General features: G+C 37.9%; 1 protein-coding gene across 4 annotated transcripts in view; it reads right to left on the minus strand.

The window, feature by feature from the left end:
• The window catches only part of PKN2 (protein kinase N2), a 157,650-nt gene that overhangs the window by 89,883 nt on the left and 48,436 nt on the right, over positions 1-19,331 (minus strand). The gene's annotated exons all lie outside the window — the stretch shown is intronic.

Consider the following 19,331-nt stretch of genomic DNA (forward strand, 5'->3'; position numbering starts at 1 on the left):
AATGGTATCACTGTGTTTCCTTGAAAATTTTAAAGTATACTGCAGCTTCCTGAGAGTTTGCTGAGGCACCCCAGAGAGTTCTGTGGCAGGTTTGGAAGTCGTGGTACTAATATTTAAAGGCTAATAAAAACAAAAGGGGGTTCCTGGATAGCTCAAATGGTAAAGAATCTGCCTGCAACGTGGGAAACCTAGGTTGGATCCCTGGGTTGGGAAGATCCCTTGGGGAAAGGCATGGCAACCCATGCCTCCAGTATTTCTGTCTGGAGAAGTCCATGGATGAAGGAGCTTGAAGGGCTACAGTCCATGGAGTCACGAAGAGTCAGACAAAGACTGTCACTTTCAAAAACAAAAGAAAAACAAACCAAAACCCAAAAACAACGCCCCCCACACCCCGCCCCCTCACACACACACAGTTACCCTTGGGCTACTTCAACTCCTACTTCAATTTGCTCCCTAAATTCCAATCATATCAAATTACAGAAATTAACTGCCAAAGACAATCTCTTCTGGCTTAGCTACTATGCATGCTGCACCTTTAGGATGTACTGTTTTTCCTTCTTCCTTCAATTATCTCTTCCTAGTCCCTTCTTTTCTTAGTTAACTTTAATTTTGTCTCAAAATTTACCATAATTTTTTCCCTGGAAAAGAATTTCCTGCCTATGCCCTCTCTTAGAATTTAGATTAAATACCTCTCTCCTGTGTACTCTGATAATGTGGATTTTATTTAAACAAGTATTCCTTTTCTTATCTGACAACTCCAAAGACTGTGAACAATTTGAGAGCTGAGTTTACGCCTGGCAGAGTGGTTCTGTTTTGTTTTCTTAATGATTTGTTGATTATGATATAATTATCTAATATTTTTCTTTCAGAATTCAGGAAAATCTATCACTGCTAAGGAAGTCATGCTTTCCTCTTTGTGATAACGAGAATTCACAGTCCAGGAAGCTCAAAGGCAAAATTGATATTCAATCACAGCAACTATACTGGCTAGAATTAGATATTGGATATAAATCATATGGAGTTACCATGTTTGCTTCCTTTCCTAAAAGGATTTTTAGTAACCATATTTTATTCCCATCTTTTGTTGTGACATGGCTCAAATACCTTTTGGAAAGGAACAGGAGATAAATAGAATATAATCAATAACTTAAGATAAACTATAGCAGATGGTGATTGTAGCCATGAAATTAAAAGATGCTTACTCCTTGGAAGGAAAGTTGGGACCAACATAATGTCTCAGCATATTAAAAAGCAGAGACATTACTTGTCAACAAAGGTCTGTCTAGTCAAGGTTATGGTTTTTCCAGTGGTCATGTATGGATGGGAGAGTTGGACAGTGAAGAAAGCTGAGTGCCGAAGAATTGATGCTTTTGAACTGTGGTGTTGGAGAAGACTCTTGAGTCCCTTGGACTGCAAGGAGATCCAACCAGTCCATCCTAAAGGAGATCAGTCCTGGGTGTTCACTGGAAGGACTGATGTTGAAGCCGAAACTGCAATACTTTGGCCACCTGATGCAAAGAGCACACTCACTGAAAAAGACCCTGATGCTGGGAAAGATTGAGGGCAGAAGAGGATGACAGAGGATGAGATGGTTGGATGGCATCACCGACTTAATAGACATGAGTTTGGGTGGACACTGGGAGTTGGTGACGGACAGGAGGCCTGGCGTGCTGCAGTTCATGGGGTCGCAAAGAGTCAGACATGACTGAGTGACTGAACTGAATAACAGAATTTTGCCAAGAGACCGTGCTGATCATAGCAAAGACCCTCTTCCAAAAACACAAGAGAAGACTCTAGACATGGACATCACCAGATGGTCAGTACTGAAATCAGACTGATTATATTCTTTGCAGTCAAAGATGGAGAAGCTCTATACAGTCAGCAAAACAAGACCGGGAGTTGACTGCGGCTCAGATCATGAACTCCTTATTGCTAAATTGAGACTTAAATAGAAGAAAGTAGGGAACCCACTAGACCATTCAGGCATGACCTAAATCAAATCCCTTACAATTATACAGTGGAAGTGACAAATAGATTCAATGGATTAGATCTGATAGACGGAGTGCCTGCAGAACTATGAACGGAGGTTCATGACATTATACAGGAAGGAGGCAGTGATCAAGGCCATCCCCAAGAAAAAGAAATGCAAAAAGGCAAAATGGTTGTCTGGGGAGGCCTTACAAATAGCTGAGAAAAGAAGAGAAGCTAAAAGCAAAGGAGAAAAGGAGATATACCCATTTGAATGCAGAGTTCCAAAGAACAGCAGAGTTCCAAAGAACAGCATGGAGAGATAAGAAAGCCTTCTTCAGTGATCGATACAAAGAAATAGAGGAAAACTACACAATGGGAAAGACTAGAGGTCTCTTCAAGAAAATCAGAGATACCAAGGGAACATTTCATGCAAAGATGGGCACAATAAAGGACAGAAATGGTATGGACCTAACAGAAGCAGAAGATATTAAGAAGAGGTGGCAAGAATACACAGAAGAACTATACAAAAAAGATCTTCACGACCTGGATAACCACGATGGTGTGATCACTCATCTAGAGCCAGATATCCTGGAATGTGAAGTTAAGTGGGCCTTAGGAAGCATCACTACGAACAAAGCTAGTAGAGGTGATGGAATTCTAGTTGAGCTATTTCAAATCCTAAAAGATGATGCTGTGAAAGTGCTGCACTCAATATGCCAGCCAATCTGGAAAACTCAGCAGTGGCCACGGGACTGGAAAAGGTCCGTATTCATTCCAATCCCAAAGAATGGCAATGCCAAAGAATGTTCAAACTACCATACAATTGCACTCGTCTCACATGCTAGCAAAGTAATGCTCAAAATTCTCCAAGCCAGGCTTCAGCAATACGTGAACTGTGTTGAACATACTTCCAGATGTTTAAGGTGGATTTAGAAAAGGCAGAGCAAACAGAGATCAAACTGCCAACATCCGCTGGATAATCAAAAAAGTGAGAGAGTTCCAGAAAAACATCTGTTTCTGCTTTACTGACCACATCAAAGCCTCTGACTGTGTGGAACAGAACAAACTGGAAAATTCTTAAAGAGATGAGGTTGACCTGCCTCCTGAGAAATCTGTATTCAAGTCAGGAAGAAAGTTAGAATTGGACATGGAACAACAGACTGGTTCCAAACAGGAAAAGGAGCCCGTAAAGCTGTATTTTTCACCCTGCTTATTTAACTTATATGCAGAGAACATCATGAGAAATGCCAGGCTGGATGAAGCACAAGCTGCAATCGAGATTGCCAGGAGAAATATCAATAACCTCAGATATGGAGATGACACCACCCTTATGGCGGAAAGTGAAGACGAACTAAAGAGCCTCTTGATGAAAGTGAAAGAGAAGAGTGAAAAAGTTGGCTTAAAACTCAACATTCAAAAAACTAAGATCATGGCATCCGGCCTTATCACTTCATGGCAAATAGATGGGGAAACAGTGGAAACAGTGACAGACTTTATTTTCCGGGGGATGTGGGCAGGGGGCTCCAAAATCACTGCAGATGGTGACTGTAGCCCTGAAATTAAAAGATGCTTGCTCCTTGGAAGAAAAGCCATGACCACCCTAGACAGTATATTAAAAAGCAGATACATCACTTTACCAACAAAGTTCTGTCTAGTCAAAGCTATGGTTTTTCCAGTAGTCATGCATGGATGTGAGAGCTGGACTATAAAGAAAGCTGAGAGCCGAAGAACTGATGCCTTTGAACTGCTGTGTCGGAGACTTGAGAGTCCCTTGGACTGCAAGGAGATCCAACCAGTCCATCCTAAAGGAAATCAGTCCTGAATATTCACTGGAAGGACTGATGGTGAAACTGAAACTCCAATACTTTGGCCACCTGATGCAAAGAACCGACTCATTTGAAAAGACCCTGTTGCTGGGAAAGATTGTAGGGGGAGGAGAAGTGGACGACAGAGTATAAGATGGTTGGATGGCATCACCGACACGATGAATATAAGTTTGAGTAGGTTCCGGGAGTTGGTGATCTACAGGAAGGCCTGGCATGCTGCAGTCCATGGCGTTGCAAAGAGTCAGATACCACTGAGCTACTGAACTGAATTGAAGATAAACTATGCCCCCTAACAGCTGATACAAAAGGTTACAGTACTATTACTCCTTTCCTGAAAATTTTAGTTGCAATAAACTGTGAAAGTTATTGGAAAATATAATTTTCTTCCATTTGGAACACTGAAATGAGTTATTCCATCTATTAAATTATGTCTCTACCCTAAAAAATAAGAGCAATTACATCATGAATGGAATCAATACTAGGCAATGTAATAATAATCTTGACACAGTGAAATAAATCAGCCTCGGGAAAATAAACAGCTATTTAACCAGTGAAAATCTTCAGTGATAATCTCTGTCGCAGTAGGTTCTCTGAAAGGCTGTAGGAACATTATATTAATTTACGTGTACAAGTGTTTCACTTTCATCCACTAGTCAAGTCTTTGTGCTCCTATTATAATGAACTTCAGGTCTCCTCCAAAAGTAAATGGTAGGTAACCTTTTCCCATGTTTTCAAAATGAAGCAAAGTTTGATCCATCTTCTAACCACAAGCACCCTTTTAAATTCATTAATATGTTCAGAAAGTAAAGAAATAAAAGGAAGGAAAAGGAAAAACCAAACTTAATCCTAAACATAAAACTAAACTCCTAATAATATTCATGACTCTCCAGGCATCTATACAAAAAAGAAATACCATTAATTACCACTGAAATCAACAAGCTTAGTTAGCCACTCCATTCTACATAAATTAATCTAACATTTTTGCTGCTATATTTTCTTACATCTGTCTTTTTTCTTATACCCTATTCCTTTCACTATCAATCCAAATCCACCATCACAAAATACTGTTCAAAAAATATTTCAACTCTTTCTTGACTCATCCTACCTATTTTTAATGTACTTTAAATTTTATATCATCCATATCCTTAATGCAGTCATTCAAATCACATGGATCAAATCCAAAATCAAGGAAACCATAAGTAAAATTAACACTTGGGATTTATAGCAGTACAATCAAATGATTTTTAGGTTAAGTACATTTCATGTAGAGAAACAGATAAAAGGAGGAATAGAGACTTCAATGAATAAAAAACAAAAGAACAAAAATTAGATTGAGTTCAAAAGAACCAAAATTAAAAACTCAGTGGATAGGTTAAAGAGCAGATTAGACTAAGCTAATAAATTAGTATACTGGCAGAGAGATAACTTGAAGGAATTACTCTGAATTCATCATAAAGTGATAAGAGAAATTAAAAGGCCTGGAAGACAGAATGAGAGGATCCAAATCCACCTAATAAGAGCTCCAGAATAAGAAAATAAAGACAAGGAGAGAGAAGCACTACAAGAAGAAATAAATGCATGAGAATATTCCAGAATTGAAGCATGATATACCCTTAGACTGGAAGGTCATCCCAAGTTGCAAATAAAATAAATGAATATAACAGCAAAAATAACAAAGAAAATAGAAGTATTTTCATCTGCAAATGAATGATAATTAGATCAACAGAAGACTATTCTTTAATAATAACAGAGGCTCCAAACTATCAAACAGGATTTTCAGCCTTTATCTTAAGGTCTTCATATACTGCTAAGGCTTTCTGTAAAATTAAAAAAATCTAAAAGCCAGCTGCTTCAAAATATTAACATTCTTGGGAAAATGACAGATGAACTAAGCCAGTGCCCACGTTATACTTTTAACATCATTCCCTTGTTCACTTTCATGTATGTGTTAATTTCTATTGAAAAAAAACCTGTGCTATCACAGAAGAGACCGTACCATTTTTACCTTTTAAATTGACAAAGACTTTTCTAATCATACTGTTGGCAATAATCCAGATGTAAGCTCTAAGACTTTATAAAAGTTGGAAATATGTAAGAAGGAATTTTAAAATAGTGATTCCCTTTGACCCAGTAATTCTACTTTGACAAATGTAAACTAATAAGATAATTACTATATAGAATGGTAAATGCAGTAATTTTTAAAATAATATATGCTAGGCACAGACAGACTCCCATACAAACTTACAAGTAGCAGGGCTTTAAACAAACATATAGGAAAGAGAAAGTTCAAAATGCCAAGTGTCATAACAAAAGAATTTCAAACAGAATGGGGAATAAAGAAAAGTTGTTTTTACTTATACTGTTTATTATTTCTCAGTAGTATGTCCACCTCAGTGTATTGCTGCTATGTATACACAATTTTATTTAAAAATATGTTTAAAATAAGAATGAAAAAAAAAAAAAAAAAAGACTGGAAGGGGAGAGATTAAAATATTATGTCTGAGCTAAAAGAAAAAAAAACTAAGAAGGATTTTCATTTTGTTCTTCAAAGCTTTCCATATTTTCTCAATTTTTAGAGCAATTAATATATGCTGCCTGTCTAATTAGGAGGGGATTACATTTTTTAAAGACATCAAAAGTAACTTTCCCTTTATTTCACTTTTGGCAAGTATAAAAGCTTATAATGATATCTTATACCCTACAGTATATTTGCTATTATTTACCTAGGCTATTTCAAGTCAATACAATTCTACTGCAAAAGATGAGACTACACATCCCACTTATTATAACTAGATCACATCATGTGCCAGCCAAGTATTTTCAAATACACAAATGTGTTAATATGTATTTGATAAATACAACTATTTTTATTTTACAAAATACTGAAATTCTGATCTGTAGGCTTAAACATAAACTTGACATTTTCAATTTACTATATTTCAACAAACTCACAGTGAAGTTAAGAAAAACATTAAAATAAGAACAGGATCACATTCAATGAACAAAATGAAGAAAAAAGTCTGTCACGTATGACCAAGTACTTCATTTAGGGAGAAACAGGAAAGGATGTTTACTTTTCACTGGCCAAGTTCCCAGAGAAGAAGTGAAAAAGCTGTTACTTTCTCTATATTATAGAAATATAAAACAGCCTGACCTGATAGATGCCAAGAAATGTTAGAGAACCCATAAAAACTCACTGGGTATAATGATTCATACACTATTTAGCTAGAAGGGATTTCAAAGATCATGTAGTATAACTCCCTTGATTTTAGTTTTGAGGAAAGCAGGGTCAAAGCACATTGGGTCACAAATAAAAGTCAGTGACCTGGCTATGTTTAGCATATTATTCTCTTAACTCCTAGTTTGGTGCTCTTTTACTCCATACTACCCTCTGAGAGGAGTTTCCATTTCCCTTTATTTTACTGATTTGCATTAACTAAGGACTATTATGTGCCTTAATTCAGAGATACTAACAGGACCTATTTCCTCTTATTTTCTCATATCATCTTAATCCAACCTTCCTCATCTAAGGAGAGAATGCTCTCACCAGAAAGCAAGAAGCCACTTCTAACACGAACTATCTGTCACTAGTTATACAACCCAAGCATGTTATCCTATCCCTCTGTACCTGTTTGCCCATCTGCCAAATTATGTTTGGTTCTCCCATCTTTTAATTTAAAAGAAACAAAACAAAACAAAGCTTCATTTATTCAAATATTCAATGAGTGCTAGATAATGGATGTTCTTGCCTGGAGAATCCCAGGGACGGGGGAGCCTGGTGGGCTGCCATCTATGGGGTCGCACAGAGTCAGACACAACTGAAGCGACTTAGCAGCAGCAGCAGATAATGGAAATGACACAATTCTACTTTCTTTCAAGTATTCTATTTATTAAGGAAGACAGACACAAAAACCAAACAAAATCTAAAGAAGCAGCAAATGTTGGCTATATTGTGTGTATGTGTGGTGCACATGTGAACACACATGTTTTAACAAAAAGTTCAGTGTTAATACAGTGTGACAGAAAGGACTGAGCATTTAGAGTCAGACTGGCCATGCATATATTCTGATACTGTAACCATGCTAAAGCTTCAATTTCTTTTTCAGTACAATGGAATTATTATAACTACCTTGACTGTATTATTTCTAAGTGTGCTTTTATAGCCACGGTACAGTTCCTGGCTCATAGCACTGAGAGATAATATCCAGCCCCTGTTTCCTTACTAAGAAAATTTCCATTTTGTTAGATGCAACAAAGTGCAGAGATAAAATTCTTACTTTACCAGACTCCCTTGCAGCTAGAAATAGTCATATGAAAATCCTTGTCAAAGAGACACCCAGGATTTTGGAAGAAGCATCCACTTTTCCATTTCTCTTTGCCTAGAATGCAGACCCAAAGCCTAGGTAAAGGTGCAGGAGCCATCCTATGACAGTAATAGGTCAATAGGACAAAAACAACAAGGATGACAAAGCAGAGGAAGAGCCCAGAACACTGACAGCTTTTTTGAATTGCTACACAAGTCCAAGACTGCCTACTTTCTACTTTGTGTTTCAGATGAACTATAAATCCCAATCTAAGGATTATATAGGGCCTCATAAGCCAATAAAGACTTTGGCTTTTATTCAAAATGAAATGGTATAGGGCTTAGGCAGAGAAGTGATACTGTATGACCTCCTGTGTTAAAAGTACATTTGAGGGGGGCAAGGAAAGACAGGGAAACCTGCTATGAAGCTATGGCAGATTGTTACTAAATGGTCTCAAATGAATCCTGCTTCTCTATATTCATATCGTTATGTAGCCTCCTTCCACACTGACTCAAAGTGCGCCTTTTGACTTACTCTAACTAATAGTATAGTGGAAGTAACATTCTGATGATGGGCAGGGTGTTTCAAGAAGAGGCCTCAAGAGGCCTAATAGCTTCTGTTTTGCTTCTTGAAAACTCAACTACTATTTAAAGAAGTCCTGATTATTCTGCTAGCGGCAGGCCCCTGGAGAATGAGAGAGATCATGTGGAGAGAGGCCATGTGGAAGAGAACCAAAGCTTTCCAGCTGTCCTAGCCATTCCAGCTGAGGCACCAGGCTTGTGAGAGAGGCCACAGTGGACATTCCATTCCAGCTTAGCCACCAGATGAATGATGCTCCATAATTAAGCACAGGCAAGACTGGCAGAAGAAACGCCTCTTATACCCAAAGAATTCTGAGGTGAGTTTATTACACTACAATAGACATGATACAGAGGCTACTGCAATAATCCAGGTGACAGACAATCAGATCTTTAAGCAGTCTCTTCAATTCTGATTATAATCTGCATTTTGTTGGTTCTCAATAGATAAAAAGTGGGAATGGGAGTGGTTTAACATTATCATTACGTTAAAAAAGAAAAAGCAATTTTCCTTTTCTTTCCCACTTTCTACCTCACCATCCTAACGCTTTGAGAAGACGCAGGCACAGACAACAATCCTCTTAAAAAACAAAACATAAAGTCATTATTCTAAAAAACAGACTTGCTTAAAAAAATTTGCCTGGCTTCTCCACCATTCCTGTCACAAAACGAAGCATAAGCTGCATGTGGATGAGAGTATTCAATCCTTAGATTTAGTGATTGGTTTAGCAGTAGTTATGTGCTTGAAATAAGCCATTTCCAGCATCGAAGAATTGATGCTTTTGAACTGTGGTATTGGAAAAGACTCTTGAGAGTCCCTTGAACTGCAAGGGATCCAACCAGTCCATCCTAAAGGAGATCAGTCCTGGGTGTTCATTGGAAGAACTGATATTGAAGCCGAAACTCTAATACTTTGGCCAACTGATGCAAAGAGCTGACTCATTTGAAAAGACCCTGATGCTGGGAAAGATTGAGGGCAGGAGAAGAAGGGGACTACAGAGGATGAGATGGTTGTATGGCATCACTGATTCAATGGACATGGGTTTGAGTGAACTCCGACAGTTGGTGATGGACAGGGAGGCCTGGTGTGCTGTAATTCATGGGGTCACAAAGAGTCGGACACGACTGAACTGAACTGAACTGAAAGCAAACATACCCTCATGCCCCTACTTCTTAGTCACAGTGCCAACCAATTCCTTTTTTGCTTGAATTAGTGTGACTTCAAGTTTTCTCTTACCACAAATCAGAGTTCCAACTAATATTGACAGGTCTAGCTCCCTGCTTTGAAACCTAAAATTTTCTCTAATTTATTACTAATAACTGCAATTCAAACTTCTATATATGATTTTTCTCCAATATCAAGAAAAATATTCCCCAATAAATGTTTGTCTTCTCTATCACTCTAAATAATCTCATTTTACACCACAAAATTGAACTCACGGTCATATTTCCACCCTTGTTCTAAAAGATGCCACTAGTAATTTTTTTGTCTCATTTTGCATGCTCTTCTCCCCTGAGCTTCTGGGAAATATTTATCTCACTCAAACCATATGATTTTAGTGAGGTCTTTGAGGCTCTTGTGCTGTGCTATGCTTACTTGCTCAGTTGTTCCAACTCTCTGTGACCCCACAGACTGTAGCCTCAGACTGTAGCCTGCTAGACTCCTCTGTCCATGGGGATTCTCCAGGCAAGAATACTGGAGTGGGTGGCCACTCCCTCCTCCAGGGGATCTTCCCAACCCAGGGATCAAACCCAGGTCTCCAGCATTGTAGATGGATTCTTTACCATCTGAGCCACCAGGGAAGCCCCTTGATGCTCTTACATGATCCTACAGATCTCTAAGGATAAACACCTGATTAAATCTGACTGTCCCATATCCTGACCAAACAGAACTGATCCATTTATCCCACAAATATTTACCGAATACCCATTACCTGTGCTAGATGCTGTACTTCACACTGGACATATGGTTTAAAAAAGACATTCATATCTACTTTAAGCTGAACAAGAGCTCATAACGATTCAGAAAAAATGCATTTGACAAAATCCAATATGCATTCACAATCAGAAACTCAGTAAACTAGGATAGAGAACTTCCCCATTTTGATAAAGAGCACCCAGAAAAAGCTTACAACTAACATTATATGTAGTTGTGAAAGGCTAAATAAGAGCAGGATCAGAACAAGCATGTCTACTTTCAGCACTCTTATCCAACATAGTACTGGACAATCCAGTTACTGCAATATAATAATAAAAGGCATATGGATTGAAAAGCAAGTAAAACTGTCATTATTACATGATAACATGGTCATCTACATAGGAAATCCCAAGAAATTTACCAGAAACTTTTAGGATAAAAGAGTCCAATAGTATCACAGGATACAATAAGACTCAAAAATCAATCATACTTCTAGGTGTCACCTCACATCAGTCTGAATGACCATCATCAAAAAACTTACAAACAATAAATGCTGCAGAGGGGGTAGAGAACAGGAAACCCTCTTACCCTGTTGGTGGGAATGTAAACTGATAGAGCCACTAAGAACAGTATGGAGACTTCTCAAAACACGAGGAACAGAACTGTCAACCAGTTCTAGCTATTACCTATTTCTTAGGAGCTTAATATGCAAAAAGGACTTTTAAGGAAAATACACCATATTCACAAAAAGGCATACAACAAGGCCTTGACTAATTTACTTCCCAGAATACCTCCTTTATACAAAATTAATCATGTTAAAAATTTAAACAACTTTAAAAATTATATTAAGCAGTGCTCTAGATGATCAGAGAAACAAATCCTTCTCAGTGTCTAGATTTTATTTGTCCTCACAGGACTGAAGGTAAAACTGGTGATCTTCATTCCAAACCTTCCCCATTCCTGTGCTTCCCAGGAGATAAAACATACAAACCCTGTTTTGTGTCTATAGTTCTAGTCCTAATACTAAAAGAAATAATGATAACAGTTGCAAACACCTATTACTATTATACTTTAACTGAAACTTTTTAAAAAGATTTATTTTTAATAGGAGGACAACTGCTTTATAATGTTGTGTTGGTTTCTGCCATACATCAAGATGAATCAATCACAGGTATACATATATCCCCTCCCTCTTGAACCTCAACTGAAACTTTTAAAAACAAAGGGTAAACAACATTTTTAAAGGTCTACTTACACACTGTATTTTTGTTTATCTATACTTGTGAACCACAAGTCATTTCTTCTAGCCCGAGTTTCTACTAGGGGCTTTATCACCTCCTAAGATAATTCTGGAAATACTCAGAAATTTTGGTTATAATGATGACAATAAGATAGAGACAGTCAGATAGGTAGGGAAGTGGTGACCAGGCAGAGTCAAATACTATGACAAAAAAAGCCAAAAGCCTCTAATAAAATAGTAACAACTACAAGTATACCAGAAGAGTCAAGATCAATCAAAGTTTTATCTTGAGAGAATATAGACTGATTAAATTAGTAAAATACAAAAATCTTTGTCAGTTCAATCATTACCATTATCACTAAAACCAGTCAAAAAGTGCTTTGGCAAAAGATTATAGGATATCAAAGTGAAGAAGATATGGAACTAAAATTAATTTTTATTTGTCATGCTTAATTTAGAGCAGACCTATCATACAAAAACTCCAATGTGCTAGCTAAAATGGCAAATTTTTTTTTAAAACATAGGCATAAACAAAATATATGTAGCATATTTCCTTCAAGCATAATGTAAGAATTTGGCAGCGTAAGAATAAAGAGATATTAAGAGAAAAGAGATTGGAAAGGAAAAGCCCAGAGATGCACATGTTGTTTGAAAGTATACAATAAAAGGCAACCAAACTAAGATTATAAACAGATTATAGACAGACGGACAGACAGGAGAGAAGAAGGGAGGGAGGAAGGACGGTAAAAGGAGGGGAGAAAGGGAGAGGACGGAAGGGGGGAACAGACCTGGGGTTCTCATTTAATGTTTTATTTTACTGATTAGGGTGAAGAAATAGAAAGCAAGTTGTCAGTTACTCAGAGCTGGGCCTGGGGAACAACAATGAAACTATACAGAACACAAAAGAAGGTCCCTGAAGAAGTAAACCTAATTAGTTAATGCTAGATATGTAACACCTGTTTACAAATAGAAACAAAAAAGAGCTCAGTGACTTGGTTGAAACAAGTTAAAACTTAGTGAAGGATAAGTTACAGTGTTTTACTAGCAAGTTGATGGAAATGTGGTATATGAAAGAAAACAGGAGCAACCACTACACCGTCCATACTGGTCTTCAGGTCTGCTGATTACACAAGAAAAAACAGTTTCAGAATTAGAGTTTTTATCAAGAAATAACTTCTGGTGTGGAAATGATTTCTAAATATACCAAATTTAGTAAAGTAGTTGGGGATAAAGTAAAGTAGTTGGATGGGAAGGGAAAAAATGCTAGAGAGAGGTATCCAGAAGGCTTCATTCGATTGCACTTGTAATGTTTACTTCTTTAGATGGGTAGTTAATACTCCCTATGCACATTTGAAAGAATGATACAAAAAATAAAGGAGGAGCTATCTAACAGTAAAAGATACTAGATTTCATTACTGAGAAGATACTTTCAGAAGACGACAGAATTCTGGGATGGTCATCTAATGTAGAATAATCCCATCTGAAATTTTGAAGGTAATGGCCCCCCAACCTCTTAAAATTGTTCTACTCAGAGAATATATTTGCTTGAAAACATGATAAGAATTAAGTTTAAATGGCATGTTACAGAGTATACTGAATGTAAGTATTAAATACATATTTAAATTTATGTCCAATGTAATACATAAGCTTCTTTTATAATTACTAAAAATGAAGCTTCCAAGCTATTACTTACTTACATTTTTAGTGGTATCTCACTGATTTTTTCTCATACTGTAAAGATGATGTTCACAAATATTAATATATCAAATAAAATGACACCAATATATTAGGAGTCAAGTTGGTGTCGTAAACAGATTCTGAATTACAGCCTTAATTTAAAATATTTTATATTTTATGGTACATATAACAGTACATTAATATACTGTTTTTAATAACTCATAAAACCCCTGATTATTACCCATCTGAAGGAATCACACATTCTTAATTACCCATCTGAAGGAATCACACATTCTTAACAATTTAGAATGTGGAGTGTTTAGTTCTCTTGACAAATTATATAGTAGTATACAATAATCATAATTGCAAGCATGTTCCTCCTACAAAAGTCATATTCCACAAGGTACTACAAAAACATTCAAAACAAGTGGGAGTAGTCTGTTCAGATATAAACCATAATTTGGGTCTTGGCATAGGAACTCTCATATATCTTCTGTTCTATAACATAGCATACAAGTTTGCATTTTCAAAACTGCTTCATTCAGCAACAATTTATTAAATGTAGAGTTCTAGACACTGATGATACAAAGATGATCATGCCATTCTTCCTATAAAGCAGTGGCTCAGATTGAAATTCACAGAAACATATCTACTTTATCTGAAAATTGCAGTCATGTTATCTTAAAGTTTCCATTTCTCTGAGCAAGCTTACACATATATAAATATACCAAGTATAGTAATTTTATAAACCAACCAAATCATAAATATGTTTATATTAGAACTGTAGTGGGCAATGAAAGAAAAGTACATAAAATACAGTTCCTTCCTCCTCAAATTTTGATTACTATTCCTCAAACCTCATTTTAATACTGTATGTTTGAAATTATGGAGATTTCATCTCTCTAATTCCTCAGCAATATATTAGTAAATGATCATATTTCTATCTACAATTGTAGGGTCTTATAAGCATTCTTCCCTTCATGGATCACAGCCTTGTCATGGAGAAAGGGCTTGCGTAACTCAATAACGCTATGAGCTATGCTGTGCAGGGCCACTCAAGACAGACAGGTCATGGTGTAGCCTTCTGACAAAACGTGGTCCATTGGAGAGGAAATGGCAAACCACTCCAGTATTCTTGCCACAAGAACCCCATGAAAAGGCAAAAAGATATGGCACCGGAAGATGAGCCCCCCCCAGGTCAGAAGGTGTCCAATATGCTAGTAAGGAAAAACAGAGGTCAATTACTAACAGCTCCAGAAAGAAAGAACCGGAAATGTTGGGTCCATTAATCAAGGTAAGTTAGACATAGTCAAGCAGGAGATGGAAAGAGTAAACATCGACATATTAGGAATCAGCGAATTAAAATGGATGGGAACAGGCAAATTTAATTCAGATGACCATTATATCTACTACTATGGGCATGAATCCCTTAGAAGAAATGGCTTAGCCCTCACAGTCAACAAGAGTCAGAAAGGCAGTACTTGGATGCAGTCTCAAAAACAACAGAATGATACTGGTTTGCTTCCAAGGAAAACCATTCAACATCACAGTAATCCAAGTCTAGGCCCCAGCCACTAATGCTGAAAAAGCTGGAGCTGACCAGTTCAACGAAGATCTACAACACTTTCGAGGACTAACACAAGAAGAAGATATCCTTTTCAACACAGGTGACTGAAGTGTGTAAGTAGGAAATCAAGAGATACCAGGATAACAGGCAAGTTTGGCCTTAGAGTATAAAATGAAACAGGGCAAAGGCTAACAGAGGTGTGTCAAGAGAACATGCTGATCATAGCAAACACCATTTCCCAACAACCCAAGAGATGATTCTACACGTGGACATCAACAGATGGTCAATACAAAAATCAGCTTGACTATGTTCTTTGCAGTCGGAGATGAAGAAGCCCTGTACAGTCAGCAAAAAGAAAGACTTGGAGCTGACTGTGGCTCTCAGATCATGAGCTCCTTGTTGCAAAATTGAGGCTTAAATTGAAGAAAGTAGGGAAAATGACTAGGTCATTCAAATAAGACTTAAATCAAATCCCTTAGGGTTATACAGTAGAGGTGAAGAACAGATTCAAAGGATTAGATCTGGTAGACAGAGTGCCTGAAGAACCATGGTTGGAAGTTCGGAACACTGTACAGGAGGCAGTGACCAAAACAATCCCAAAGAAAAAGAAATGCAAGAAGGCAAAGTGCTGTCTGAAGAGGCTTTACATACATTATAGCTGAGAAAGGGAAGCAAAGCAGAAGGGAGAAAGGGAAAGATATACCCAAGTGAATGCACAGTTCCAGGAACAACAAGGAGGGATAAGAAGACCTTCTTAAATGAGCAATGCAAAGAAATAGATGAAAACAATACGATTGGAAAGACTAGAGATCACTTCAAGAAAACTGGAGATACCAAGGGAACATTTCATGTCAAGATGGGCACAATAAAGGACAGAAACAGCAAGGACCTAACAGAAGCAGAAGAGATTAAGAACAGGTGGTAAGAATAAACAGAAGAACTATGCAAAAAAGGTCTAAATGATTCAGATAACTACGATGGTGTGGTCACTCACCTAGAGCCAGACATCCTGGGCCTTAGGAAGCATTACTACAAACAAAGCTAGTGGAGATGATGGAATTCCAGTTGAGCTATTTCAAATCGTGAGATGATGCTATTAAAGTGTTGCACTCAGTATGTCAGAAAATTTGGAAAACTCAGCAGTGGCCACAGGACTGGAAAAGGTTAGCTTTCAATCCAATCCCAAAGAAAGGCAATGCCAAAGAATGCCCAAACTACTATACAATTACTCTTATTTCACATTCTAGTAAGGTTATGCTCAAAATCCTTCAAGCTAAGCTTCAGCAGTACATGAAATAAGAACTTCCAGATGTACAAGCTGGGCTTAGTAAAGGCAGAGGAACCAGAGATCAAAATGCCAGCATTCACTGGATCATGGAGAAAGCAAGGGAATTCCAGAAAAGCATCTACTTCTGCTTCATTGACTACAGTAAAGCCTCTGACTGTGTGGATCACAACAAAATGAGGAAAATTCTTAAAGAAATGGAGGACTAGCCACCTTATTTGTCTCCAGAGAAACCTGCATACAGATCAAGAAGCAAGTTAGAACCCTGCATGGAACAACTGACTGGTTCAAAATAGGGAAAGGAGTACAACAAGGCTGTATATTCTCACCTTGCTTATTTAACTTCTATACAGAATACATCGTGAAATGCTGGGCTGGATGAATCACAAGCTGAAATCAAGAGTGCCAGGAGAAATATTAACAATTTCAGATATGCAGATGATACCACTCTAATGGCAGAAAGTGAAGAGGAACTAAAGAGCCTCTTGAAGGTAAAAGAGCAGAATGAAAAAGTTGGCCTGAAACTCAACATCAAAAAAACTAGATCATGGCATCTAGTCCCATCACTTTACCGCAAATAGGAGGAAGAGTAGAAGCAGTGACAGATTTTATTTTCTTGGGCTCCAAAATCTCTGTGCATGGTGACTACAGCCAGGAAAGTAAAAGACATTTGCTCCTAGGAAGGAAAGCTATGACAAACCTAGACAGCATATTAAAAAGCAGAGACATCACTTTACCAACAAAGATCCATATACTCAAAGCTATGATTTTTCTAGTAGTCATGGACATGAGAGTTGGACCACTGAGAAGGCTGAGGGCCAAAGAATATCTGCTTTCCAAATGCGGTGCTGTTCTTGGACTGCAAGGAGATGAAGCCAGTCAATTCTAAAGGAAATCAACCCTGAATATTCACTGTTAGGACCGATGCTGAAGCTGAAGTTCCTATACTCTGGCCACATGACATGAAGTGTCAACTCACTGGAAAAGACCCTGATGCTGGGAAAGATTAAAGGCAACAGGAGAAGGGGGTGGCAGAGGATGAGATGGTTAAAATGCATCAACTACCCAATGGACATGAATCTGAGCAAACTCTGAGAGACAATGGAGGATAGAGGGCCTGGCCTGCTGCATTCTAATGGATTGCAAAGAGTCAGGCATGACTTAGCAGATGAACAACAATAGCAGTAAACATTCCTGAAGTATTTTCCTTTTATTAAAATGCTTGGTATATCCAAAGTAATAACTTAAACATCTATGATTTAATAACTTCATTAATATGGAAATCATTTTTTTCAGCTCAATCATATCTCCTATCAGATCAGTTGAGTCGCTCAGTCATATCCGACTCTTTGTGACCCCATGGACTGCAGCACGCCAGGCTTCCCTGTCCATCACCAACTCCTGGAGCTAACTCAAACTCACTGCCATCCTGTCAGTGATGTCATCCAACCATCTCATTCTCTGTCATCCCATTCTCCTCCCGCCTTCAATCTTTCCCAGCATCAGGGTCTTTTCAAATGAGTCAGTTCTTCCCATCAGGTAGCCAAAGTATTGGAGTTTCAGTTTTAGCATCAGTCCTTCCAGTGAATATTCAGGACTGATTTCCTTTGACTGGTTTGATCTCCCTGCAGTCCAAGGCACTCTCAAGAGTCTTCTCCAACACCACAGTTCAAAAGCATCAATTCTTCGGTGCTCAGTTTTCTTTATAGTCCAACTCTCACATCCATACATGCCTACAGGAAAAACCATAGCTTTGACTAGATGGACCTCTGCCAGCAAAGTAATGTCTCTGCTTTTTAATATGCTGTCTAGGTTGGTCATAACTTTTCTTCCAAGGAGTAAGCGTCTTTTAATTTCATGGCAGTGGTCACCATCTGCAGTGATTTTGGAGCCGCCCAAAATAAAGTCTCTCACTGTTTTCATTGCTTCCCCATCTGTTTGCCATGAGATGGGACCAGATGCCATGATCTTAGTTTTTTGAATGCTGAATTTTAAGCCAACTTTTTCACGGTCCTCTTTCACTTTTATCAAGAGGCTCTTCACTTTCTGCCATAGGCGTGGTGTCATCTGCATATCTCTTATTCAATATGACTAAAATTATTACTGGCAAAATGACATCTCAATAAAAAATGTAGTTGAAAATCATGTCTATTTTAATAGAGAGCATGTGCAAATATCAGGCTCTCATATGCTTCCAATACAGAAACTCTTTTCACAACCAAAACTATCGACAATGATAAAGCAAAGGTAGGATATTAAAGGCAGTAGACAGAGAGAGATATTAGGAATAAGAAAACTGAAATTCTAGTCATGGATCTGTCACTGGTTTGCTATAAGACCAATGGAAAATTCTTAAATTGTTTTAACTTTTTTAACCAACAGATTGGTCTTTAGTTCTAATTTTAATCCAAACTTTACATTGTATCCATTATGAATCCTATAAACAAGTTTTGCTTTAGCGATGATCCAGGATTATATGCTTCTTTTGTGATGTTGGAGAAGACTCGTGAGAGTCCCTTGGACTGCAAGGAGATCCAACCAGTCTGTTCTAAAGGAGATCAGTCCTGGGTGTTCATTGGAAGGACTGACGCTAAAGCTGAAACTCCAATACTCTGGCCACCTCATGCGAAGAGTTGACTCATCGGAAAAGACCCTGATGCTGGGAGGGATTGGGGGCAGGAGGAGAAGGGGACGACAGAGGATGAGATGACTGGATGGCATCACCAACTTGATGGACATGAGTTTGAGTAAACTCCCGGAGTTGGTGATGGACAGGGAGGCCTGGCATGCTGTGATTCATGGGGTCGCAAAGAGTAGGACACAACTGAGCAACTGAACTGAACCGAACCCCCCATTCATTATCTTAGTTTAGAAGGAAGTCCCAATATCCCTGTATAATTTCTTAACATTTATCTTCCCTTTCACAATTTAAATTCCCTGAAAGAAGGAAGTATATTTGATCATT

Source organism: Bubalus kerabau, chromosome 6 (genome assembly GCF_029407905.1).
Source record: "Bubalus kerabau isolate K-KA32 ecotype Philippines breed swamp buffalo chromosome 6, PCC_UOA_SB_1v2, whole genome shotgun sequence".
Lineage (NCBI taxonomy): Eukaryota > Metazoa > Chordata > Mammalia > Artiodactyla > Bovidae > Bubalus > Bubalus kerabau.